Here is a 27,821-nt window from a genome sequence, read left to right as displayed (position 1 = left end):
TTTATGAAGTTGTTCATAATAGAAATGTTTTAAGCATATAATGTTTCAACATCAGTTCCATAACCAATGTGACTATCCCTCCACTAATGCCCCCAGTTTCCCTCCCATACCTTAGCAATTTTATTTCATATTATTTGCCCCAACAAAACTTCATGGTGAATAGAATTAGCACTGTACCACTGTTGTCCCATTGTTCATCAATTTGCTCTAGTGGGCAACAGCAATGTCTCCATTGTGAGACTTCTTATTACTGTTTCTGGCATATCGAATTTGCCATGGGTAAATAGAATTACCAGAAAATAAATCAATAAATGTGATGATTGGTTGCTATTTTATTAAACCTAGGTTAATAAAGAAATTAGGCTTTTAATGATTATTGACTTATTCTAGGTGAACTATAGGTTTCTGAAAGTTAAATGAAAGGAAAAATTGTCACATATCAGTCAGTCATCAGCACTTATCTATTATCCAACATATTCTAAAGAAAGAATTTTTGTTATGAAAGTCAGCAGGGGTTGGCTGAATTACCAGTTTGATTTAGCAAGTAATCAACATAAGCAGGTTAAATATATATCAAATGAATTGCAACATTGCATTTTCTTGTATTTTCTCAGGGGCCCAAAATGAATTACCCTTTATTTATTTGATTAACTATTTGATTGAAAAAAATCTGACATATATCATTTCCTTTGAAACTTAAAGTATTCTTTGAAACTGTAGACATTGTTTTTTAACTGTCATTTTCAAGTTTTTTCTTACCCTATGGATGAGATGAAATACCAATGGTTCCAATGGGATCTCACTTGCTTCTTCATTAGTCCTCATTTCCACCCAGGATTTCTTTAATAGCTTTTAAAAATCCACAAAATGTATCTCACTACCGAAATAGTACTGTTAAGAACTTTAGAGTTAAAATGTTGGAAATAAATTAATGCGGGTGTAAGAGTGTTGGGGAAGAAAATGAGATGAGAAGACACAGTCAAAAGGGACTAGGTAGGACTATAGGACGGAGAACAGTATAAGGAAAAGAATATGAGACCGAGACCAAAGACCTAGCTCAATAGTTGCCTAGATCAGTCAGGGTAATTAATCTCTTTGAACACTAGTCATCAACTCTTGAAAGGTGAGAATTATAGTCATCTTAAGGAAATTTACAAGTATCTGAATGTGCTGAAACTGTAGTGATACATGAAATGTTAGGATGAAGCTGGAGGAACAGAGGCATATGGCTAGGCACTGAGGAGCACACTCGCTCTTGGAGAGTCCAGTCCCAACTGCAGCTGGTCTTAGCCCTAGGCAAAGGGTCAACCTGTCTGGCCTGAAAAACTACAGGGGAAGGGAGTTTTCCAATAGGAGAGCGTGGGCAAACAGAAATTACAAGCATCATTTCTCTGGGAACTTTTTGATCTTTCAAATTTGGACATGAGCTTGTCTCTGCGACCTGGCGTAAGTGGGTAAACTTGTATATCTTATTTCTGCCTAGGGAAGTGGAAGGCATTTCAGGACTTGCTTCAAGGGAGTAAATGAAATTTACTCAAAAATCTCAAGTGCCAGTGGGAGGCTCAGTTCCTAGGACAGAAACCATATGGAACCCCTCAAATACCTCAGTTCAAATGTGGTTACCAAGGTTTCAATACAACCTTTTCTAGAACTTGTGAAGATCACTCCACTGTTGATATTTATTACTAGCATAATCCTTTTAGGCAGTTAGTGCTTCTCTCATTTCATAACACTTACCTAGCTGGGCCAGATCCTTTGTTTTCTAATCACAAACTTGTTTAAGTATCAAGCTTGACCAGAGTACTCTGCAGACCCCAGAATTTCTCTAGTGAGGAACATGAAATTAAAATGGGGGTTTCAGGGGCTGGAGTAATAGTACAAGGGGTTGGACATTTGTCTTGTATGCACTGACCTGGGTTTGATATCCAGTATCCCATTTGGTCCACTGAACACTGTCAGAAATAATTCCTGAGTGCAGTCAGGAATAACCATCGAGCATCACCAGATGTGACCCAAAAAGCCAAAATAAAGAAATAAAACAAGGGATTCAGAGTCCTTCAGGTTTCTGAATTCAATAATTCATTATTGACTTTCTATACTAGCTAGAAAATAGGAGATAGCTTAATACTAGATAATAACAGATATAAATAAGCCTTTTTTTGGGTGGTAGGGTCACACCTAGGGATGCTCAGGGGTTACTCCTGGTTCTGCACTCAGGAATTATTCCTGCTGGGCTCTGGGGATGGGCCTCGTGCAAGGTAAACACCTTAGCCACTGTAATATCTTGCTCCTGCCCAATAAGCAGAGTTTTTAATCACTGAATTTATTTTCTATGTTCTATTTTAATTCTGGTTAGTCAATAGTAAGACAAATCTATCCCATGCTCTAGCCCACATATTTAAGACCTACCCTATGTTCTCCAGCTCCTTACCTCACACTGCTATCATACTTCTTATTTTCTTCCAAATCATTCAAGAGTTTATTTGTCATTATATAAGCAAGGGGGAAGAGGCGAATGAAGAGGGGACTGGAAGTGACATAAGAATTGTAGTGGAGTGTCTTGGAGACTGGTGGTAGTGGATATACTAGCCTTTCCAGAAGAACAACAAAAGTTAACACTATTGTAACATTGGTACCTGGACTACAATAAATGATGTATTAGTAAGTATGTATATGGAATCTTACTATATTTCCTCCCATATTTTACACATATTTGAAGACTTATACTATAGGATCTACATGTTTTGTATTCTTTATGTGTCTTATGAGAGGAAATTTCCCCCCCCTTAGAAGTTATAGTTTATTTTAGTAATGTTTTTAAATTTAACTATTTTAATACTAGTTCTGCAATGTAAGTCCTAAGGAAGATGATTAAGTATGTTTGCGTTTCCTTCCAATATCCCCTTTCTCCTTATGCTCGCTGATTATCATATGTGAATAGTGATTTTTTTAAGTGTTTGCTTTACATGTTAAATATGCATATTTTCTTCTGATTCATTTGTTAGTTTCAAATAACATTTCTATTCGTAGCTATTGTTGGGGAACTGTTATCTCCAAAAGTCCAGGACACGTTATAAATCAGGTCTTGGCAGGAACCTGATCATGGGACAAAGGACGGGAGCTCACGGAAACACCTCCCGGAGGCAATTCAGTGATCACAGCTCAACTTTATTGCCACACACACACATTCCTATAGAGAATCTTGGCTTACCGGAGATCCAATCACATTAGAGCTTAACACTATCACTTTTTCCCTCTCTGCTTTGTCCCTGGGCCAATCCCCTTCAAGACTATATGTTGTGGTTAGAATGACTTGCTTAAGCCTTTACGGTTTCTGTGTTTTCTGTGTTTTAGTTGTATGTGACTGGGGGTCCAGTGAGGCGCAAGGCTGGACACAAGATGCAGACACCCTGTTTTTCTATCTCTGCCCAGTTACTCCTACTTGCGAGATTTCAAGGCGTTTTGCAAGGTGGAGTTTTTCCTGCTTCGGTGTCCGCTGTCGCCCTGCTCCACAAGCTATTGAACTGGGGACAGAGCAAAGAGACTAGACAATGAGCAAAATTGCTTTCTTTTCCTCCCATTTTTATTAGTTTGTCATTTATATATGTTCTGGAAATATTATATTTCGATTGATTTTTCTTATCCTCAGTTTTATTCAGCATTAGCCCTACAGCTAAATATATATTTAGCCTTCATTTTTAGAACCTTTGTTGTAGTTTTCTTGATCATGTTAGGGCAACATTCATTCTTCTATGTTTACTACAAGAAAACTTATCATGTCACATTCCGTTAGTTCTTGTACGTTCTGCACTGCTTGTTGTGTAATGTATGTCTTCACATGTCAAACACAGTTTGTTATGATATAAAATCCTCAGGTTATACTTTGTTTCTTGTGAATCTTCTAAGTGTTTATCCTCTGTCTTCTAGAATTTCAAGACCTTATCACTATATGAGTAAAGTTTGAGTTTTTGCCTCACAAAGTTATTTGAACTTGTCAGACTTAAACATTTTTTAATGGCCTTAAGGTATGAGACAGCACATTGTTGAACATTCTGGTTTGGTGTGCTTGTTTTGTTTAGTGTATTCTCTCATGTGTAGATTCAATATATATATATGTCTGTATATATATTTTTGAACATGCATTGTGAATAATATCCTTAAGCATTTCTTTTATTCTGTTGTATATGTTTTATTTTCTCAGGCAAAGGATGTATCCCTTTTGCCTATTTATGTATAAAAAGTTTTTGGGTAAGTTTTCTAAACTTTTAAGTTCTTTTCATGCTTTTAATTTCTATTTTACTTAAGATGTATAATCTAGCATTTTTCAAAGCATTTATTTCTCCTTTCAATTTTACTTTCATTTCTTTTTTAAAATTTTAAAATTTATTTTTATTTTTATTCTTTATTATTATTATCTTTTCTTTTTTTAAATTTTGTGTCACGCCAGACAGTGCTCTGGCCTTACTCCTCACTCTAGCTCAGGGATCACTCCTGACAATGTTCTGGGAGGCCATATGACGTACTGGGAATCCAAACAGGGTCAGCCTGGTGCAAGGCAAGCACCTCACACATTGTATTATTGTTCCAGTCTATATACATTTTTTTCTGTGTTTTTTTTTTTTATCCCCACCTGGTGTTGCTCAGGGCTTATTTCTGGCTCTGTGCTCAGGGATCTTTCTTTCAGGATCACAGAACCACATTGGGCGCCAGGGATCTAAGCTTGGATAGGCTGTATGCAAGGAGCGCTATTGCTATAATCTCTAAATTTTACTTTCATTTTTATGATAGTTTTTTTAAAAAAAATTTTATTAGTGAATCACCGTGAGGTACAGTTACAAACTTATGATCTTTCATGTTTGCATTTTGTTTACATCCTTCCACCAGTGCCCATTCTCCTCCACCACCCTAACCCCCACCACCCCACTCTGCCTCTGCGGCAGGGAATTCACTTTTGTTCTCTCTCCTGTTAGATGTTGTAGTTTGCAATAGAGGTATTGAGTGGCCATCATGTTCCATCGATAGTCCACTTTCGGCACACAGCTTTCAACCTGAGTGGGTCCTCCTTGCTTCTAGCATGTGAGGCCAGTTTCCAAGATGTGGGGCAGTCATCTGGTTCTTATCTCTACTATTCTTGGGTGTTAGTCTCTCATACTGCTACTCTATATTTCACAGATGAGTGTGATCTTTCTATGTCTGTCTCTTTCTTTCTGACTCATTTCACTCAACATGATATTTTCCATGTGGATCCACTTATATGGTTTTTTCTAGACTTTGGCTATTGTAAACAATGTTGCAATGAACATACTAATGCAGATGTCATTTCTACTATACCTTTTTGCCTCTCCGGGATATATTCCCAGGAGTGATATTGATGGGTCAAATGGGAGCTCAATTTCTAGTTTTTTTGAGAATAGTCCATATTGTTTTCCAAAAGGGCTGAACAAGTTGGCATTCCCACCAGCAGTGAAGGAGATTCCCTTTCTCCCCACATCCGCACCAACACGGGTTGCTTTTGTTTTTTTTGGATGTGGGCCAGTCTCTGTGGTGTGAGATGATATCTCATTGTTGTTTTGATCTACATCTCTCTGATGATTAGTGATGTAGAGCATTTTCTCATGTGCCTCTGAGCCGCTTGGATTTCTTCTTTGAGAAAGTTTCTGTTCATTTCATCACCCCATTTTTTTTATCGGGTTGGAAGTTTTCTTCTTGTGGAGTTCAACCAGTGCATTGTATATCCTTGATATCAACCCATTATTGGATGGGTATTGGGTGAATATCCTTTACCATTCTATAGACTGTCTTTGTACTTTGATGACTGTTTCTTTTGAGGTACAGAAGCTTCCTAGTTTAAGATAGTCTCGTTTATTTATATCTGTTTTCACTTGCTTGGCCAGTGTTGTGTCATCTTTGAAGATACTTTTGGCTTCAATATCGTGGAGGGTTTTGCCGACCTTGTCTTCAATGTACCTTAGGGATTCTGGTCTGATGTTGAGGTCTTTAATCCATTTTGATCTGACTTTCGTACATGATGATAGGTGAAGATCTGCGCCCACATTTTGCATGTAGCTGTCCAGTTTTGCCAGCACAGTTTGTTAAAAATGCTTTCCTTGCTCCACTTCACATTTCTTGCTCCCTTATTAAAGATGAGATGATCACATATTTGGGGTGTGTGTCAGAATATTCAACCCTGTTCCATTGGTCTGCGGCTCTGTCTTTGTTCTAGTACCATGTTGTTTTAATTATTACCACTTTATAGTAGAGTTTCAAGTTGGAGAGGTTGATTCCTCCCATTTTCTTTTTTCCAAGAATTGTTTTAGCTAATTGTGGGGGCTTATTGTTTCATATGAATTTCAGGAGTGCTTGCTCCATTTCTTTGAAGTATGTCATGGGTATCCTTATAGGGATCGCATTGAATTTGTACAATGCTTTGGGGAGTATTGCCATTTTGACAATATTAATTCTTCCAATCCATGAGCAGGGGATATATTTCTATTTCCTCATGTCCTCTTTTATTTCTTGAAGTAGCATTTTATAGTTTTCTTTATATAAGGCCTTTTCCTCTTTAGTTAAGCTGATTCTGAGTTACTTGATATTTTGAGACACAATTGTGAACGGGATTGCTTTTATCATGTCCTTTCTTCTCTCTCATTATTTGTTTATAGGAAAGCCACGGACTTTTGGGTATTGATTTTATAGCTTATAACTTTACTATACAAGTCTATTGTTTCTAGGAGTTTCTTGGTAGAGGTTTTAGGGTTCTCTAAGTATAGTATTATATCATCTGCGAATAGTGAGAGCTTGATTTCTTCCTTTCCTATCTGAATGCTCTTAATATCTTTTTCTTGCCTAATCGCTACTGTAGGTACTTCCAGTACTATATTGAACAGAAGTGGAGAGAGTGGGTATCCTGTGTCATCTCTGATCTTAGAGGGAAGGCTCTTAGTTTCTCCCTATTGAGGATGATGCTTGCTGTAGGCTTGTGATAAATGGCTTTGACTATATTGAGGAAAGTCCCTTCTATACCCAAATATTTGTTGTTGTTTTTTTTTAATCTTTATTGCCTGGGTTCTACCACACATGCTTCATGTTTTTATTTTATCACTATTTAGGTTTTTTTGAATTTTCTTTTCAAAAAATTTATAAAATTTATAAAATTTATAATTTTACTTAGAGGTGATTTGCTTTGGATTTGCATGAGATTTTTCACAGTGAATTTTTGTCACCAGTTCTGTCTCAAATTCTTTACGTACTGAAAATATGAATTCAGATATTCTGATTCTGCTATTGGTTGGATATATCATGAGCATTTTTGGAACTCTGTCATATCAAAGTTATTTGATATCTTTGCTACACATTCTTCTACTGTGATTTTGATTTTTTTACTTTTTATTTGGCTCTGATTTAGAATTTCTTCTTGGACAGAAAACCGATAAATGGTAACGTCATTGTGAGATCCTAAACTATTGGAAGCAGTACTTTCTTCTGCAACATTGTTCTGACATTAGTTGCCTTGGGTAATTTATTTTGTAGATTATATCTGACTTCTGGATGAGTATAAGGTGTCTGTGACTTTCTTTTCCCCTTTAGTTTGTTGCTTTTGAGTGACAGTGTGACATTTAAGGAAAGAAGACATTTTTTCCCTTCATGTCTGATTTTGTTTTTAACTTTTTAGTTTGAAGAAATTTTAGACTTGTAGAAAATTTTCAAAAGCTCCTTTGTGTTCTCCTTTGCATGCATCTTCTCCTAGCTTTGTCTTACTATCATACCCATACTGCAATGATCAAGAAAAAAATTAATGCAATATTATTAAGTAAACTAAGAAACTCTATTAGAATCTTACTGATTTTTTTCCATTAATAAACCACAGTTATTCTAGGGTTTTATCCAGGATTCCACATTAAATTTAGTTTTTATTTCTTTTTCATTTCTTTTACTCTATGACCGTTTCTTGTTTTTCTCCCTGCCTTTTATTACCTTGACATTTCAGAAGAGTACTGATCATTAAAGAATGTCTCTCAGTTTTCTTCATTTACTCATGACTAGAGTGAGGTTATGCTCCTTTGGCAAGAAAACTCAGACTTTTATGCTAAGGTTATAACCTTTTATATTTGGCATTTTTATATATTAGCCTCACTGCAATAGAAATACCTTTCTCATGATCAAGCAAATTCTTCAAATTTCAGTATTATCTGCTTGTTCTCAAATGTTGTGAACTTCATAGAATGCGAAAAAGTGGGCAATTATGAATTGTATTAATTATAGAAGTGTGTCTTTGGTGCAATTTATCTTGCTATGTGTCAAATGAAAGTGTGAGCTAGAGAAAATAGTAGAATGTCTAGTAAGACCAATGGAATCTTTGGAATTCCTGTGTATGAATACCATGCCTATGTTACATTGCATCATCCAGGGAAACTTTATAAAATGTGGGTGCCAACCTTAATATAGTGCGATTATCCTCAGAGACTCATTTGATTAGACTAGAGAACTCTCTCATGACCTATATCTCTCATTAAGAATCATATAGTTGTTTATGTCAAGGAACACAGTCTTTCTCAGAACCCTTGTCACTTCACTTTCTGCACTTGTCACCTGGACCACCAAACCTAGGTCCAGCATACTCCAATGCTTGCACCTACAGTTTAAGATCTTCCCTTCTTGCTGTCACTTCAAAACACCTGGCAGTGGTGTCTGCTTCTCCAAATATGCAGGTATCTGTACAAGGATAAGGGCTTCAGAAGAATTATGGAAACACAACACCATCAAAGGGACACTGCAAATTTCTGGTAATTGGCCCCCAAACAAGTGGGAATATAGACATGCCTGAAAATAAAAACCCTCAAAATAATTGTACTAAAAATGCTCAGAGAGCTACACAATATCATGGATACAAAAATAGTGCGGTCCAGAGCCATAGTACAATAGGTAGTATGTCAGTCTTGCACACTGCTGTCTTTGGTTCACTCCCTGGCACCACATATGGTCCCTCGAGGCTCATGAGAATGATCCCTGAGGACAGAGCCAGAAACAAACCCTGAGCATCACCAGAAGTGTTACCCTCTCTCTCGGTCCTAGCCCATATAGTGCATTCAGCAATCAGAGAGAATAGTAGGTGGGCCATTTATATAATAATGACCCAAGTTCAATATCTGCACCCTATGTGGTCCCCAGAGCCCTTCAGGAATGATCTCTGACCAGAAAGCTGGGAGTAAGCCCTGACCACTGCTTGGTGTGGCCCAAACACCCCGTAATAAATAAATAAATAAACAAACAAATAAATAAATGAATAAATAATGAATAAAAGAAAAGAAAAAAAGTTGAGGAAGACGAATATGTGGAATTTTAAAAAGCAGAACTCAGAAACAGATTGTATATTGGTGGATGCCAATAGTTATTTGTTGGGAAAAATGTGATGTTTGCAAAGGATATGATGTGATGGATAATTCTGGATATCTAATACAGAGTATACGGTGTCTATAGTTCATAGTACTGCACTGCATTGTTGAAAATTTTAAGAGAGGAGGTCTTAAACGTCAATATGACAATAGGAGAGACAAAAAAGTAGTTATTTGAGGCACAGAATGATCAACTAAGTTCATTATGCACTGTAGCACTGTAGCACTGTTGTCCCATTGTTCATCGATTTGCTCGAGCAGACACCAGTAATGTCTCCATTGTGAGACTTGTTACTGTTTTTGGCATATCGAATATGCTACGGGGAGCTTGCCAAGCTCTGCCATGTGAGCAGGATACTCTTGGTAGCTTGCCAGGCTCTCCGAGAGGGACAGAGGAATCAAACTTGGGTCAGCCGCATGCAAGGCAAACCCCCTACACGCTGTGCTATAGTGATGTTTAATAATATATACAGTGTGACAAATTACTCAGTACCTTGCATATGCCAAACATATGCCATACCACTTGAGTTATATACCTGTACCTTAACTTTGCTATTTGGTGTTTTGTAAATTTGTTTATTATATATTAAATATTTTGAATTAAAAAAAATAAAGAACTGAATAAAAACCTTACCTTTTTAATTCAAATGTAGCTATATATTCTGTTCAATCCTCTTGACAATCAGAATATGAGAACAGTTCTTAAAATAAGGGTATCTTATTAATCTATTAAAAAAATAAATTCATATTATGCTACTGAAATCCCATAAGTCACATGACATTACTTATAATCATTGTAACTGCAGTTTGTTTTACATGGAGTGACATTTTATATTATCATTTATTTTGCACCTGTTTTCAACATTTCTGGAACAGACTTCAATCATTAGGATGAATGCAGTAATTAAGGGTCTACTAAAGATGAATCACCCATATATGCTGTGTGAATTTTAATCACTCTAGTATCTGCCACTGCTGTTAAAATAATTCATTCTCTTTTCATCAAGTATTCTTGTAGACTCTAATTTTCTTTTAATCCTCACATTATAAAGCTGTTTTCTCTCTAAGTATCACAAAATGCTACTCATGTGAGATGAGGATTTTGCATTTCAAGGCGAGGGTAACAATATCCAGTGCATAATAGTGACACCTGCAATCTTTAATATCACAGAAGATGGAAATAAAATCAGATTGGTGTGATTGACACTTGAAAATGTCTTTCAGCAAAGCAGGACTCTTTAACAACTGTTTGCTCTTCTACTTTGTTCCAATTGCTAGTGCTTTTCAATGTATGCTCTGCTAGAATATTTTTATTTTTTCCAAAACTTCTCCTAATATCATACACAAGTTGGCAATTGTCAGAGAATAGCCTCCTTATTTGATAACTTCTGTAAGGAACATTTTATGGGATAATTCTTCAAGATTACTGGATTTTTCCATCTAGCTTCAGCTCTCCTGAAGTTATTTTCTATGAGAGCACAACTCCTTGAGTAGAGGCTATTTCAGCATACCTTAATTTACCAGATTGCTGATTAAACTGGCATCTTGTATTTCATGGACAAAACAGCCACGTCCAGAGCAGGTTGAATGTGAATGACTGAGGGTTGTTTGCTTTCATGTATGTTGTTCCCTTTGCATAGTGGCAGACACACCAAGTCAGGGAACTCATTTCACATCCCTGGTTGATTCTTGGTTAACAATACCATTGACTCTCAGGTTTTCATTTATTTGTTTTGGTTTGCTCTGTTTTGGTGCCACACCCAGGGGCTCAGGGGTTTAATCCGAATTTTGTGCCCAGGTATCAGGGATCACTCTAGGGACCATATGGCTTGCCAGGGATTAAACCCTAGAAGGCCATATACAAGGCAAGAACATAATCCTTCAGTACTGTCTCTTTGGCACCTGAATTTCAGGGTTTTTTTTTTATAGTTTATTTTATGTAACTTTCATTCTAAATAGAAGAATGTAGTTTTAATGAGTGATATTCCATAAATTCTAAGGCTGAAAAGAAAGTATTGTCTCTATGATAAAAAAATAGTATGCTTTGAAAAACTCAAAAATGTCAGTTGAAATTGTAAAGGGTGATAGGGTGCTTGGAGGAGGGATGTGGAAACACCGCTGATGGGTGTGGTGTTGGAATTTGTGCATTAGAAGAGATTATCAACAGCATTATAAGCCACAAAGTCTCAATAAGGTTCTTAAAAGAAATGTTACTTGAGGGTCAGATAGGTAGTACAGTGGGTAAGGCACTTGCCTTGCATGCAGCTAACTGGTTCTACCCTTGGTACCACAGGGAGACCCAAAGTTTCACCAGAAGTGTCTCTGATCACGGAGCCAGGAGTAAGTTCAGGCAGGGCACAGTCAGGTGTCCTTTGCCACCCCCTTCCCCCTAAAGTGACTTGAAATTATGTCGGTTAAATATTTATGAGATAATAGCAAAAACATTAGAAAAATTACAACAAAAATAATTACTTTTCAGCTTGTTTCAAAAGACTGCATCTCCAAGATTTCTCTTCATATTAAAGATATAAAAATTATAGGGGCCAGAGAGATAGCACAAGAGATAAGGTACTTAGTTTGCATACAGTCACTAAAGTTACAACCTGGGTTGGATCCCTAGCTCTACATATGATCCCACATCACTTCCAAGAGTGATCCCTGAGCACAGGAGCCAGGAATAAGCCTAGATTATGGCCCCCAAATCAAACCAAATTGAGAGTATTTGATTGTGGTATTAACTTGATTCATCATGCAATTTATCAACAGCGGAGTTCTGAGTGGTTATAATCATACACACAGAATTTTGACTCTACCAAAAAACCAAAGCAAAACAAAACAACAACCCTGGAAAGTGAACACACACTTGTGTGTTTCAAGTTTAGATAAAATGTTTAAAATATGTAATTAATACTTTTTAATGATTTGCCTCTTTATACCAACAGTTTTTCATTGGATGATGAGTTAAATGTGCTAATGTGTCAGATAAGAGGCTTTCTACTATACTTGAACTTAAAGAGTTCTTTTAATCATTCCACATGGACCAACATTTTTTATATAGATGAAAGTTTGTGTTTGGAAGAACATAATATTTTCTTTGGATGCAGTTGAAGTGATTAGAAAGATTTAAGAGAATATCTGAAATAGGCTCAGAGTAAAATGGAATGGGAGTAAAACCACAGATCCAAAAGCCATGTTGCTATTATTGGTGGGAGAAATCAGTGACCCAAGCCACTAGTTAACACCTTACCTCTTTTCCCCATGGTTTTAAAAAGAGACAAAATTCTTCTTTTTAATGTTAAGCATAGTACAGATAAAAGGAACTAGACACATGTGCTATTTCTGCTTTAGCATGAATGACTTTTCAGTTTTTATGCAAGTGACTGAGACTAGCAGGAGTCATGAAAGATAATATGGAAACCAAATAGAAAGAAAACAGGACAGCTGACGGGAGCAGAGTGGGACATGACCTTCTTAATCTAGTATTAGATGAAGAAAATATCTAAAATACATGAATAAAACATTATTTCTAAAATTATCCATGAAATAACTTGTCATATTATTGGCCAGCACAACTGAAAACCTTTTGGGAGGTGGGGAAAGTTTGAGGAAATTAATGATGTGAATAGTCAGTGCCTCTCCTGGATAAAATTGGTCTAGTTGTATGGGTCTGACTGACTGCAAATGTAGTGCTGCTTGATTTGGCAAGTGTTGGGACATCAAGACCACATCTGGTGGTACTAGGGATTAAACTCAGGGCCTCTAGCATGCCAAAATGCTGTCCCTGGTTCTAGCAACTAAAATCTTAATCATGTTGTGCTGCTTGTTCTTTCTTGTTCTCTCATCATTTGGACCTTTCAGTATTTGCTTGAATTTGGGTAAAGACATTAATGCTGCCACTTTTACTTTGTTTTTGTAGTAAATGGAACGAATGTGAAATTCATCTGAATTTGTAATTTAGATTCATTGGAAATAACTGTAGATCTAAATGAATATAACATAAACATAGAACTATTATGTGGTTGGAGTTTATTATGCTACAAATATGATATAAATGAAAAAATTATTTTCTCTTTTCTTATGCTTTTGGGAAACTGATTCTCTTTAATAGGACTGGAGCGATAGCACAGCAGGTAGGACGTTTGCCTTGCATGCGGCCGACTCAGGTTTGTTTCCTCTGTCCCTCTTGGAGAGCCCAACAAGCTACCAAGAGTATCCCGCTCGCACGGCAGAGCCTAGCAAGCTCCCCGTGGCATATTCAATATGCCAAAAACAGTAACAACAACTGGGGCTGGAGCGATAGCACAGCGGGTAGGGCGTTTGCCTTGCACGCGGCCGACCCGGGTTCAAATTCCAGTATCCCATATGGTCCCCTGAGAACCGCCAGGAGTAATTCCTGAGTGCAGAGCCAGGAGTAACCCCTGTGCATCGCCAGGTGTGACCCAAAAAGCAAAAAAAAAAAAAAACCAGTAACAACAAGTCTCACAATGGAAACATTACTGGTGCCTCTCGAGCAAATAGATTAACAATGGGATGACAGTGACAGTGCTACAGTGCTAGTATCAAGTTGGACATAGAAATTATAGTGAGAAGCAATAAATTTCAGTAAAAGAATGTGTTATTGCTTCTTGTTCTGTCTAACAGAACTGTCCTGTTGCTAGAGGGATAAAAAGAACAACGAGAGCAGCAGGGGTTCCAATTACAAGGAAAAAGAGAAAAATAATTATGCTAGTTCTTAATTCATTGTAAATTTTCTTTTTAAAATTTAATGTGGAAAAAAGCAGCAACTCTTGATATAATTTTAGGATTAAAGTTGATTAGATAGCAAAGTTTAAATATTAAAAATAAATCTGTGTGAACATTGTTGTATCTGACTGCAGGGCTGGTAAGTTCTTGTCTAAGAATTTACTAAACATTTTGTTGCTTCAGGAAGTGTCATGTGGGAAGGCTAGGTTCATATAATCCCAGATCTATGGGCTGGGCCACAGACTCTACAAGGCAGCAGAGGTGGGTGGTGCAGGACTGCTGCGGCTTCCGGAAGTATGGGGGCTCGGGGGGAGAGGCTACCCACACCGACTCAGAAAGAAACTGACCAGAGTTCTCAGCCTGGGTGCTGGTATCAAGTCGGAGATTGGTGTCTCTGCAGAGAATATTTGTAAGGTGGTGTTGTTGAGCCCTTGGTGTTGCTGTACTGGTGGGGAGGGGGTGCTCCTGCCAGAGCCTCTTGGTTGGGAGGGTATTCAGCTCACCTGCCACCCCTGAGAGCTCCAGAGTTTTCAACAGTTGAGGGCCAGCAAATAAGGTTCAGCTGCTGGAGTGCATCTCTTGGGAGACTTCGTTAGGATTTGGTGAAACAGGGGCAATGAATGAAGCAACACGGCGGCAGACATGAGTGCTGGGCAGAATGAAAGGAGCCTCATTGTAACATATTTTAAGAGGAAGGTTTAACTTTTAAGTTACTCTTCCATTTATTCAAGTGAATAATAAATATTGCAAAGTTGATAGTGAAAGCTTCAGAGGATTTGGCTTCTAGGATATTTTCAGTTAAAGGAAACACACGTTGTATTTCTTTTAACTTTAAATTTGATGAAACTGTGAAGCTGAGTTGATGGCTCAGTGGTGAAAAGCACCTGCCTTGCCAATGCTAAATCAATGCTTGGTCTTACCCACATCTCCCAAACGTAGGTTTATCAACCCTGAACTGTAATAGATTGTACAATCTCCAACTTGTCACAGCTAGGTATATGAGCACCACAACTAATAGTGTGTAGCCCCCAGCAAGTAGAATGTGTGCAAGCACCTCTAATTAAGGAACCCCCAGGAGTACATGTGCAAGTGTCACAACTAAAATTGTGCAACTTCCAACTAGCACCATGACCAAGTGCACAAGCACAACCAAATATGTCAAGCATCACAACTTAATGTGTATGTTTGAGAGGAATGGAGAGAGAGGGAGAGAGAGACAGAGAGACACAGAGAGAGAGGGAGAGGAAGAAAGAGAAAGGGAGAGAGAGAGACAGAGACAGAGACTCCTGGTCATGACAACAACAATGAAAATGAAGAGAAAAGGAGGAGAAAAAAACTTGTCAGGGAAAAAAAGTAAGCCTCATTGTGTGTGTGTGTGTGTGTGTGTGTGTGTGTGTGTGATATTTTGCTATCCTCAAGATGTCCTCGTGGTGAGATACATCAATTTTTACAACTTTTCTTTTATGAAAATGTTTTCTGACCATTGGTTAGTTATTCATTGGTAACAAGCGATCACTGTATCACTGTCATGCCGTTGCTCGATTTGCTCGAGTGGGTACCAGTAATGTCTCCACTGTGAGACTTGTTACTGTTTTTTTGGCATATCGAATACGCCACAGATTGCTTGCCAGGCTCTGCTGTGTGGGCGAGATACTCTTGGTAGCTTGCTGGGCTCTCCAAGAGGGATGGAGGAATCAAACCCGGGTCGGCCTTGTGCAAGGCAAACGCCCGAACCCACTATTCTATTGCTCTAGATCTTTAAGAAAATAAATTAAATATAAAATAAATTATTGTGGTGTGGGCCTCCTATAGAGGCCGTCTTGGGGGGTAGTTGAGAAAATGGAGACAGTGGTGGAGGGAAGGTGACAGTGGTGGGGGGATTGGTGTTAGATTGTTAAATCCCTCTAATAAGTTATTATAAACAGCTCTATAAACCACAGTGTTTGATTAAAGTGGGGTAAAAAAAGAATTAATTCCTTTTTATCCAGTTCATTATAAGCCAAACCAACCTTCTTTCATCATATACTTTATCTAGAAAAAAATACTCCCCCCTTAAGGTTGCATACAATTGGCATAACAATGGGGAATAATAAAGTAGTTACTGTAATTTAATACAGTATTTGATTACTTGATTTAATTAATACTGCTTTCCATTTATGGGAATAGCTAAAACAAAAGGTAATGACTGCATTTCAGTTGTATTCTGAGTCAACTTATATTTTTGGGAATAGCACATAAATTTTATAATTTTTTGGCATTATACTTGACCTCTGTGCAGAGAGAAACACACTCATTAGAAATTCTTACCAGAAAGAAAAGTGCATTAACTTTTATTTGGCTTTGGACATAAGGGCAAATGCACTACTTGCTGTGCTATCACTCCAGCCCCACATAAGTAACTTTAAATAACAAGATTCATCAAAACAGTAACCCAAATATATATCACACAGTATGTAAGTGCATTTTAATCACAAAGACCCAAATTATCATTAAATGAACAGATGATTTTTTTTCTAACTTTTTTTTTCTTCTTGGGTCACATCAGGTGATGCACAGGGGTTACTCCTGGTGGTGCTCAGAGGATGATATAGGATGCTGGAAATCAAACCCGGGTTGGCCGCATGCAAGTCAAACACCCTACCTGCTATACTATCACTTCAGCCCCCCCTTTTTTTAAAAAAAACACTGGGGTTAACAGATTTGTTCATAATGCATTTACTTTTGGTATTCAATGTTCTAACACGAATACCACCACCAGTGTGATCTTCTCTCCACCACGGTCTTCTCCAGAGAGGTTCCCAGAGTTTAATCAGATTGGCATCTCTTTCAAGATTGAAGGAGAACAAAATTAAAAGCAAAAGGAGAAAAATTGATGAATTTATGGTGTCTGTATTCTAGTGAGTCTCAGGATCCTGTTAAAATTCCTAGGAGAGAGCAGTGCTGGACCATTCACTACATAGACAATTGAAGATTCATATTGTAGTAAATGTTAACATGAGACTTGAGTGGATAACTAATGCATATGTTAAAATATTACATATGAATGAAGTGTTATGTATTTTTGGATGAAAAGAATTAGATAAAAATTAGGATGTTCTAAATGTTTATATAAAATGAAAATAATTTTGATTTAGAATTCTCAACAAACTTCTTAATCTGATAAAGTATTAAACTTTTTTTTTTTGGCTTTTTTTTGGGTCACACCTGGCGATACTCAGGGCTGACTCCTGGCTCTGCACTCAGGAATCACTCCTGCCGGTGCTCGGGGGACCATATTGGATGCTGGGAATTGAACCCGGGTCTGCTGCATGCAAGGCAAACACCCTACACGTTGTACTATCGCTCCAGCCCCTTAAACATTTTTTTTTAAGGAATAAATCTTTGATATAGGTAACGCATTTTGGAAAAGAAGATTCAAGAATGAGGATGTGCCTTACCAGATGAGAACTTGTATAGTTAAACACACTATTGCTCTACAGAATAGATCATTGTTCTACAGATTAGACCAATTCAGAATCTGAAAATAAATGCTGGTAAGAATAAAAATCTAACATATGGCTCAGTTTTTTTTTAAAACTCTTTAGGATAATCATGATTCTCTGCATATATACTAAGACAATTGGTTTAGAAAGTAAATAAAATTGGGCGATTGTATTGCACAAAATAGGTAATTTTAGATAGATTTAGATTATATTTAATAAATCATTATAATAAACATTTACATTGGTGCAATCAAACTTTAAAGGACAAAAAAGTAGGCTAAAGATGAAAATAGATCATAGACGAACTATTCCAAGAAAGTTTAATCTCTCAGGCAGATACAAATTTAAACAACATCTGATTACCTTTAATACTGGCAAAAACTTTAAAAAAAATGTACCAATTTCTGTTCAGGAACGAAGAGGTGAAGGTAATTTCAGATGTTAACAAAAGTAAACTGGTAATGTTTATTAAGAGAATAAAATTGCAGTATACTTTGATCTAGCAGTCCCATTCTTAGGAATCTAACCAGTAGAAAAAAATAGCACAAATGAAGATTGTGTATACAGAATGTTGGTTTTAACATTATTCATAGTGACAAAGAGCTAGAAACAAAGTGAATGCTCATCATAGCACATTTATCCCAGGGGCTATGCTATATCCATTAAAAAAGACTAGATTAGGACCATGGTAGGCAACTTGAAGGATTCTCATGAGGTATTGTTAAGAGAGAAAAGCAGAATGTTAATTCTTCATAGTGCATGTGTTGTGGAATACAAATTCTTACATCCTTATAAACATAGGTGCATTTTGAAAATTCTTACAATTTTATGATCTTAGAAATTTAATCAGCCAGATTGCATAGATGGTGATGGTGATAACATAAATAGAGGGGGAGATATTGTAGAAGGGAAACATATTAGTTTCCTCCATTTAACAAATTAATTTATATTTTGAAGCTTAAACAATGTGCACATATTTTTCTTCAGGGTTTATGGGTCAGAAATTAAAGCACAATTTAGCCGAGTCCCCTTGCTACTAGGGTTGCAATCCAGGTGTTGCAGAACTGCATTCCTTTCTGGAGTTCTGATTCTCCCTCCAAGTTCACATGATTGTTGGTGGAATTTTCTTCATGATCGAGGGCCTTGGCTTGTCACTGACTGTTGGCTGAAGGCTGCCCTCCTGTCCCCAAGTTCACCTGCAATTCTTTGTTACATGTATTTCTCCAGAGGCAGCTCATAACATGTGCTGCTTCTGAAAGGTCAGTAGCAGTCTGATATAGGTTATTAACAGCCACAAGAGCTACTTCACAACCCATCACTTTTGCCATATTCTGTTGGTTAAAGAAAAATCTTAGGCCTCACCTTCACCCAAGGTGAGGAGATTATTATAAGGACAAGTGTCACCGTAGCAGGGGTAAGGTGGGTGGGGGAGTGTGAGGTCAAGATCAAAATGTGTCTGTCACAGAGAGCCAAGCAAACAAAAAAAAAATATTTAAAAGGAATCCAAAGTAAATTAAACCAAATTAATAATATAACCAAATTAATAACATAACTTTAACATTTGAATTATTGAAATTTACTATACTATAAATGATAGTAGTTTATGAATACAATATTCCAACTTCATATTCTCCACCAGTCTGCTTTCCACCACTACTGGCTCAGATTCCTCTTTTGTCCCTGCTCCCCTGCCCCCACACCCTTTTACTCCACCTTAAGTTCAGATCTATAGACCAATGCTCAGGTTCTGTTGTCTTTGACAATTTGCTATTCCCTTATTGTATTTCTTTATATCCTACATTTATATGGGAGAGGTCATTCTGTATCTCTTTCCAGATTGACTTTACCCAGAATGATACTCTCCAGGTATGTCCAGATAGTGACAAATTATATGATTTAATTTTGTTTGTTTTTATAGTTGAGAAGTATTCCATTTTGTGTATATATATTATATATGTATCATTATATCACTGTATCACTGTCATCCTGTTGTTCATCAATCCCGTTGCTTGAGTGGGCACCAGTAATGTCTCCAAGTGAGACTTCTTGTTACTGTTTTTGGCATATTGAATATGCCACGGGTAGCTTACCAGGCTTTGCTGTGTGGGCGACATACTCTCGGTAGCTTGCCGGGCTCTCTGAGAGAGATAGAGGAATCGAACCCAGGTCAGCCTCATGCAAAGCAAATGCTTTACTTGCTGTGCTATTGCTTCAGCCCATTGCTCCTGTATAATATATATATATATATATATATATATATATATAACACTGTCACTGTCATATAAATATATATATGAGACTGACTATATACATATGCATATATACAGTCAGTTTCATATACATATATATATATCACAGTTTCTTTTTTTTTTCATCTTTTATTTTTTTTATTATTTTTTTAAATTTATTTATTTTTAATTAGAGAATCACCGTGAGGGTACAGTTACAGATTTATACACTTTTGTGCTTATACTTCCCTCATACAAAGTTTGGGAACCCATCCCTTCACCAGTGCCCATTCTCCACCACCCGTAAACCCAGTGTCCCTCCCACCCTCCCCAATCCCATCTCCCCCCCACCCCACCCTGCCACTGTGGCAAGGCATTCCCTTCTGTTCTCTCTCTCTAATTAGCTGTTGTGGTTTGCAATAAAGGTGTTGAGTGGCCGCTGTGCTCAGTCTCTAGCCCTCATTCAGCCCGCAACTCCCTTCCCCCACATGGCCTTCGACTACAATGTAGTTGGTGATCGCTTCTCTGAGTTGACCTTTCCCCGGAACGTGAGGCCAGCCTCGAAGCCATGGAGTCAACCTCCTGGTACTTATTTCTACAGTTCTTGGGTGTTAGTCTCCCACTCTGTTATTCTATATACCATAGATGAGTGCAATCTTTCTATGTCTGTCTCTCTCTTTCTGACTCATTTCACTCAGCATGAAACTTTTCATGCCCATCCACTTGACTACAAAATTCTTGACCTCCTTTTTTCTAACAGCTGCATAGTATTCCATTGTATAGATGTACCAAAGTTTCCTCAACCAGTCATCCGTTCTGGGGCATTCGGGTTTTTTCCAGATTCTGGCTATTGTAAACAGTGCTGCGATGAACATACATGTGCAGATGTTGTTTCGATTGTACTTTTTTGCCTCTCTGGGATATATTCCCAGCAGTGGTATGGCTGGGTCAAATGGGAATTCAATATCTAATTTTTTGAGAGTCGTCCAAATTGTTTTCCAGAAGGGCTGAACCAGTCGGCATTCCCACCAGCAGTGAAGAAGGGTCCCTTTCTCCCCACATCCTCTCCAACAGCGGTTGCTTTTGTTCTTTTATCACAGTTTCTTAATCCAGTCATCTTCTCTTGGGCACTTGGCATATTTAACAAATTTTGGCTACTATAAATAGCACAATCAATATAGAAATGCAAGTGTCTTTTTGAAATACTATTTTTTTTGTGTTCACGCTTTTTTGGTGACACTTCAAAAAAGAAACAACAGTCATATCTCAGATCTTTAGCATTATACATCTCCTTGGAGTCTTTTCAGACTGTTACTAAGATACCTGGTGCCATGCCCTTCCTCATGACAATATACTCTCAGGTTTGTTGTTTCCTTCTGTCTGTTATCTGATCAGTTTTGTCAGGCCCACAATTATATGTATCTAAAAAGAAAGGAACCATCAATTGCGTATGCCTATTCAAAAATTTGAAAATGTGATTTTTGATGGGAAATTAAATAGTGCCATTTTCTCCTCAGGGTAGTTCTTTTTATTGATTTTTTGTTTTGAGGACCACACCTGGTTGTGCTCAGGATTTACTCCTGGCAGGGATCACTACTGGCAGGCATTAGGTATTGAAAGCCTCTTTTGCTTCTCTCTTGGAAAACCACTGGCTTGCCTCCTTCTCCTCAGACATTGCTTGCTGGGAGTCATTGCCTGCTTCACATTCTATCTTTCGAAAATGGAAATCAGGAATTACAATAATCAGATTTAGATCAAGTAAGAGAATAAGTAGAATAACTTCCTAGGAAAGTATGTAAGAGAGTCTCTTGCCCCCGTGCCTGGCTATTTTTCCCGGGACACCTCAGAGGGTGTGGGCTTCAGTTTTTCTCCCTGCCCCGAGCAGAGCTTCTGCGGCCAAAGACCTCCGGAGCCTAGCCACATCCATGCTCAAAGCCCCTCTCCACACGTTCGAATGAGCCTCATGCATGAAGGAACCAGCAGAGGAACCCAGGTGTGTGGGACCTGGGGCTGAGACCTCTAAGGCTGCTTGGATCGGGACTGGGCCTCTTCCGCCCAGATTTCCCATCTTCCAGTAGATAGGAGGTCACACCCAGGGACTTCCCCCAGCGCCGTGTAATCCCACCAACAGCCAACATTCAGAGACTTTAAAACAAAGCTCCTGAAAGACATCTTATAGCCTACTTCTCCCTCTGGGAGAACCTGGCAAGCTGCCGAGAGTTTCCTGCCCGCATGGGAGAGCCTCGCAAACTTCCCATGGTGTATTTGTATGCCGAAACCAGTAACAATTATGGGTCTCATTCCCCTGACACTGAAAGAGCCTCCAATGCGGCACCATTGGAAAGGATGAGTAAAGAGAGGCTTCCAAAATCTCAGGGCTAGGACAAATGGAGACATTACTGAGACTGCTCGAGAAATTCTATGATCAATGGGATGATGATAATGATGATGATGATGATAAACTTCCTCAGAGCAAAATCCTAAAAGTAATTCAATTGTTTTAGGGCTTTAGGATTTCACTTCAAAGTCAACTAATGAGAACTTTCTAGGTTTATTTTTACTGTTTCATATGGGAAGAATCACCATTAGAGTTTCAGAACGTAAAAGAACAAATTAAATTATTTTAAAATTATTAGTGCAGATGTCTGGAAGTATTTAAAGCTAAGTAAACTAAATAGATAACATTATAATATATGTGAACATTGGTTTTCCTTAAATGAATGCTAATCCAACTTTAAAGTCAACTTAAAATGGACTCTCTCTCTCTCTCTCTCTCTCTCTCTCTCTCTCTCTCTCTCTTTCTTTTTCCCCACCTGCAGCCAAGTTGGGCCACACTTGGTAGCTGCTTCCTGACTTGTGGTTAGCCACCTTCTAGCTGTATCCTCATATGGGAAAGGGTGGAAAACTCTGATGTACTTTATTGTAAGGCAGTGATCACCATAAACATGATTTCATACTATCTTCTCAGTTTTCATTAGGAATTGAGAATAGCCATAACGGAAAGTTTTCTGCATCTTTAATTTGTTTTTGGGTTTGGAGCCACACCCAATGGAGCAGGACATTACTTCTGGCTCTGTGCTGGGCTGGGGGTGTTCCCAGCAGTGTTTGAAGGACCATGTGGTGCCTAATGATGCAGTGAAGCTCAGGCTCTGCAGTGATTGAGTTCAGGGTCACAGTTGGTGGTGCCCTGGGTCATGTAGTCCCAGGTATTGAATACACACCCTGGTACTTGCAGTTGTGCACTCCAATCACTTTATTTTTTTTATCTAACCCTGAATTATTACTATTAGTTTGTTTTGAGGGCCACACTCAGCTGTGCTCAGTGTTAACTCATGGCTCTGAGTCAGGGGCACTCCTTGTGGTACGTGGGGGGAACCATACCTGGTTCTGGGATCAAACCCAGATAGGATGTGTGCAAATCAAATGTCTGACTGAACTATTGCTCTGGCCCTGAACTATGATTTTAAAAAGAAAATACAGAGTTAAATTTCATAACAGCTGATATCCAGCTAATATTTGTCTTTGAGACTTGAAGTTAATTTAGTATAGAATTTTTTGGTATTCATATAAGGGATTATATAAATTTCAATTAAGATTATGTTACAGAAAGTATATGAAAGTATTTTATTAAACATATCTAATTCAAATAAGCAAAGCTTCAATCTATGTTTATAGTCATTGTCTTTAACATATAAATAAAGAGGACTGTTAAAGCTATAGTCTGCTCATGCAAGGCCCACCTTCAACCCAAAGTGTGTCCTGTGTATATCTGCATATTGATCGAGTTGTTTCTCATGTTTGGGTCCTCTGTCACCTTTTCTTAATATTTGTACAATGCGTAAAGTCAGATTGAGGGTGACAGGTCTAAGACACAGAGGTTATTTTTAATCTATGAAAGAGCAGGAAAATGTTTTCTGCTTTAATTTGAGGATGTTTCCTAAACCTCAGTTGAGACTCCTGGAGAGCATTTGTGCCCAGAAGTCCACACAGGTGTTCATCAGAGAATATGCCAGGTCTGTGTGCTGCCAAAATTCTCTTTTCACACAGTGTCTCTAATACTCTTCAGCTGGGCAGGATGAATGGCCACTGCTGTCACTCACATCCTCATTTCTTTATCTCATTAGATTACCACTTTAGTAACCACATGTCTACCTATTTATAATATATATATATATAGATATCTATCTATCTATCTATATAAATCTTTTCCTTATTCTTTCCAGGACTTCTTACTTTTAGGGATGTCAGTTCATGCACAGAGATAATGTCAGAGTTGCACTATACATTGTATAAACAGCAGTTCTATGTAGATTAAAATAGAACACCTTAGTCCAATAATAAGGATCTTATTGTCTACCATTCACTGAAAATGAATGGCTGTCATCTTATGTGTGCTTTAGAGCCACAGACTGCCTACTTTTACTAAAGTGCTTGCTTCCATGGAGTGTTGTTTGAGTCTTCATCTTTGATTATATTTTTTATTACTGACCTTCCTTTATAGTCCTAGTTTCTTTTTTTGCACCTATTCTAGCATCAGTTTTCAGAATCTCCAATTTCTGAGCCAGGCTATCAACACCAGCTTAGTCTGCCGAGGTCAGTGCCTTTGCTTCCTACTAACTAGGGAAGGAAAAATAATGGGTGATTTTAATGTAACTATAAAAATAACATACACTCATTTATTGCATATTTTCTGTGTAGGTCCTATATCAAGAATATTTGTTTTTCTTAAATTATGGGGAAAATTGATTTTTGACTTGGGATAGTTTATCTTATTTATTTAGAAAGTTATCATTGTATTATTTTCTTGTATTTAATTGTTCTCTGATTTAATGAGATATATAATAGTGTGCATTTAAAATAATCATCAGTGTTTATAATCCTGGATGTGCATTTTAAAAAAATCACCAGTGTTTTGAAAAAAAATGCATCAGTTCAGATGAACTGAGTAAGTATCTTTATAGGTGAATTTATAACAGAAGCATGAAAAGATTTTAAATAGTCATTCTATCATATTAAATAGTCTGCCTAAAAATATGCCTTCTTTAAAAGTAAAAATATTTAAAATATACCACTCAAGTTTGTCTGTTTGGATATTTGCATTTCTAGAATCAAGTTAACCAGTTTATAAAATTCAATAGTTTATAAAATGAAACCATTAAGTAGATTTTCAAGTTTCATCCTCATAAACATGTGTTGTTCTTGCCTAAAATTATTTCTATGGTTAAGTAAATGCATTACAAATGATCAAATAAAAATATGCACGAACTGCAATTTATATCTTACAAATTTCAGACTTAAGTCCCATTTTTCTTCAGGATTTATTACTGCACTCTTCTTGTCTACCACACTGAACTTAATTCTTTTTGAGGGGGAATTACACACCTGGCACTGCTCAGGGCTTACTCCTGGCTCTGTGCTAACAGATCACTTCTTCTGGGACATTGAGAACCATATGTAGTGCCAGGGATCCAACCAGGGTCAGTTGCAACACATCATGCAATATTTGCAGAATGAGAATTAAAAAAATTCGAACAAAATCTGTGTTAAATGTTAAAAAATACTCAGTGAGCCAACACCCCAAAGGGGAGAGAGAACAAAAGGGAATGCTCTGCCACAGAGGTGGAGTGGGGGAGGGGAATGGGGTGGGGGTTGCGGGAGGGATGCAGGGACCATTGGTGTTGGAAAATGGGCACTGGTGGAGGGATGGGTATGGAGGGAGGGATCATTGTATGACTAAAACGCAAGCATGAAAGATTGTAAGTCTGTAACGCTACCCCCATGGTGATTCACTAATAAAAAAATTTTTTTTAAATACTCAGTGGACATAGAAAATAACCATTTAATGAAAAAAATGACTGACATTTTATTCTTCATATTTTCTTTTAAGAGAATGTGATATTCAATTGAAAAAAAAAGATGTTAGGGTTTGGCTTTTATGTTTTCAGAAAGCGCAAAACCACTGAGAAGATTATATTAAGGGCTCTGTGAAGCAGAAACATTTAATAGAGAAAATGCTTTCTTTCTTTCCTTTTTTTTTTCACTTTCAAAGCAAGATTAAAGGGTGTAGCGATCAATTCTAGAAAGTCAAACCTTCTCCCAGGTTTGAAGGAACTTCTCTCTGACTTTGCTTTTTGGGTTTTAGAGAAAAGGAAGTGTACTCCTCCTTGTGAGATAAAATCTTGAGAGATAAGAAGATAAGAGAGAAGTGTAGAATCCCAAATAGGAAGGGATCTGTGTGCTATTTCTAGGCTTACAGGCTTGGAGTATTTCAAGTAATGCTTCAGAGGGAACGAGAAAGGTTGCATGATGCATCTGAGCAGAAGGTTACAAAGGTCCTGTAGAGAACATGCCTGGGTCACTAAATGCCAGAGCCTGAATATTTGTGTCCCCTTCAACTTCATATTTTGAAATATAATACTCATTATGATATCATATGGAGGGCAAGGGGCCTTTAGTTGTTGATTCAGTCCAGAACAGAGATAATGTCCATATAAAAAGAGAAACTATGAGGCCCTTCACCATTTGAGGACCTTTCCACTACTTCGGAACTGGTGAGAAATCCTGGTAGGGGACCTGGAAGGGGGCCCTAACCAGAACTTGACCATACTGATACCATGATCTGACTCCTAGTCTCTAAAATGTAAGAAATATAGTTCTGTGGTTTATAAGTCACCAAATTATGCTTACTTGCATATAGTGACCCTGATTACGAGAACACTAAAAATATTATGTACAGAGTGTAGGGAACTTCTGGAACTGAATGAAGAATGTGTGGTAGAATGGCGTGTGGACTAGTGACTCAGTTATAGTATTAACAGAATCACATGAATTGATGACCAAATATGTTCCACCAATCCTCTGGCAATATATAAACATCCAGGATTTAGAGTTTCAAAAGGGTAAGAATTAAGAACTATAATTAGCTAAGATTAGTTTGTCATTCCAATGAAATGAATGCCCAAAATAGAAACTGAGTTACGGGAAAGTAAAGAAAAGGATCGTTTTGCACATGTAGCTTTGTGGAACTAAATTCTCAAGAAAACTTACAAATAAATGTTTATTACAATTCATGTTATTTAGGTTGCTTAAAAACTTTGGTAAGTGAAAAAGACTTAATTCTAGCCTTTGTTTCATGCTTTAAAATTTTGTAATATTTTTTAGCCATTTTCAAATCCTTGGCCTTAATTAATATTTTATAAAAGGTTTATTTTATTTAGACACTGTAATATACATAGCTGTTCACTATAATTTTTTAGGTGTAAAATGCTTTCACCTTTAATCCTATTACCCCATGTCATCATTCTTCCACCACTTACCCCATATTCCCTATCCTACAATCTGACTCCGTGACAGTTACAATTTTAACTTTAATTGATGTGACTGGGTCCATACTTATGGTAGATTAGGTCTAGTATGCATACACACACACTCTCCCTGTCTCTGTCTCTGTCTCTGTCTGTCTCTGTCTCTGTCTCTGTCTCTGTCTCTCTCTCTCTCTCTCTCTCTCTCCCCCCACCCCCAGGCTCCTGACCCTTGTCCCTATGTTACTTCCAGAACATTCTTTGCTTCCCCACCTTCATTTCTCTCTTGGCATATTTGTTTCTTTAATCTAGAGTCACTGTTTTGCCCATTGTTACTACCTAGCATTCCCATGTTATTCTGTATACGTAGGTTAGTGAGAACATCTAATATTTCTCTTGTCCTTCTCACTTCTCTTAATATAAGATCCTCCAGTTCCATCTAAGTTGTAGCAAATTGCATGACTTCACCAATCCATGTGGTTGAGTAGTAGTATTCTATAATGATATACATTGTGATATGTGTGTAATGAAACATAGATATGTATATGTATGTAGATATATACACATATATGTAGATATATACACACATAATATCTATACATAGATATACGTAGATATATACACATATACATGTGTGTATATTCTCTTATTGGATATCTGGTTGATTGCATATTC

Source organism: Sorex araneus, chromosome X (assembly GCF_027595985.1).
Source record: "Sorex araneus isolate mSorAra2 chromosome X, mSorAra2.pri, whole genome shotgun sequence".
Taxonomy (NCBI): Eukaryota; Metazoa; Chordata; class Mammalia; order Eulipotyphla; family Soricidae; genus Sorex; species Sorex araneus.
The sequence above is the reverse complement of the archived record's forward strand: the minus strand, read 5'-3'. Positions refer to the sequence as shown.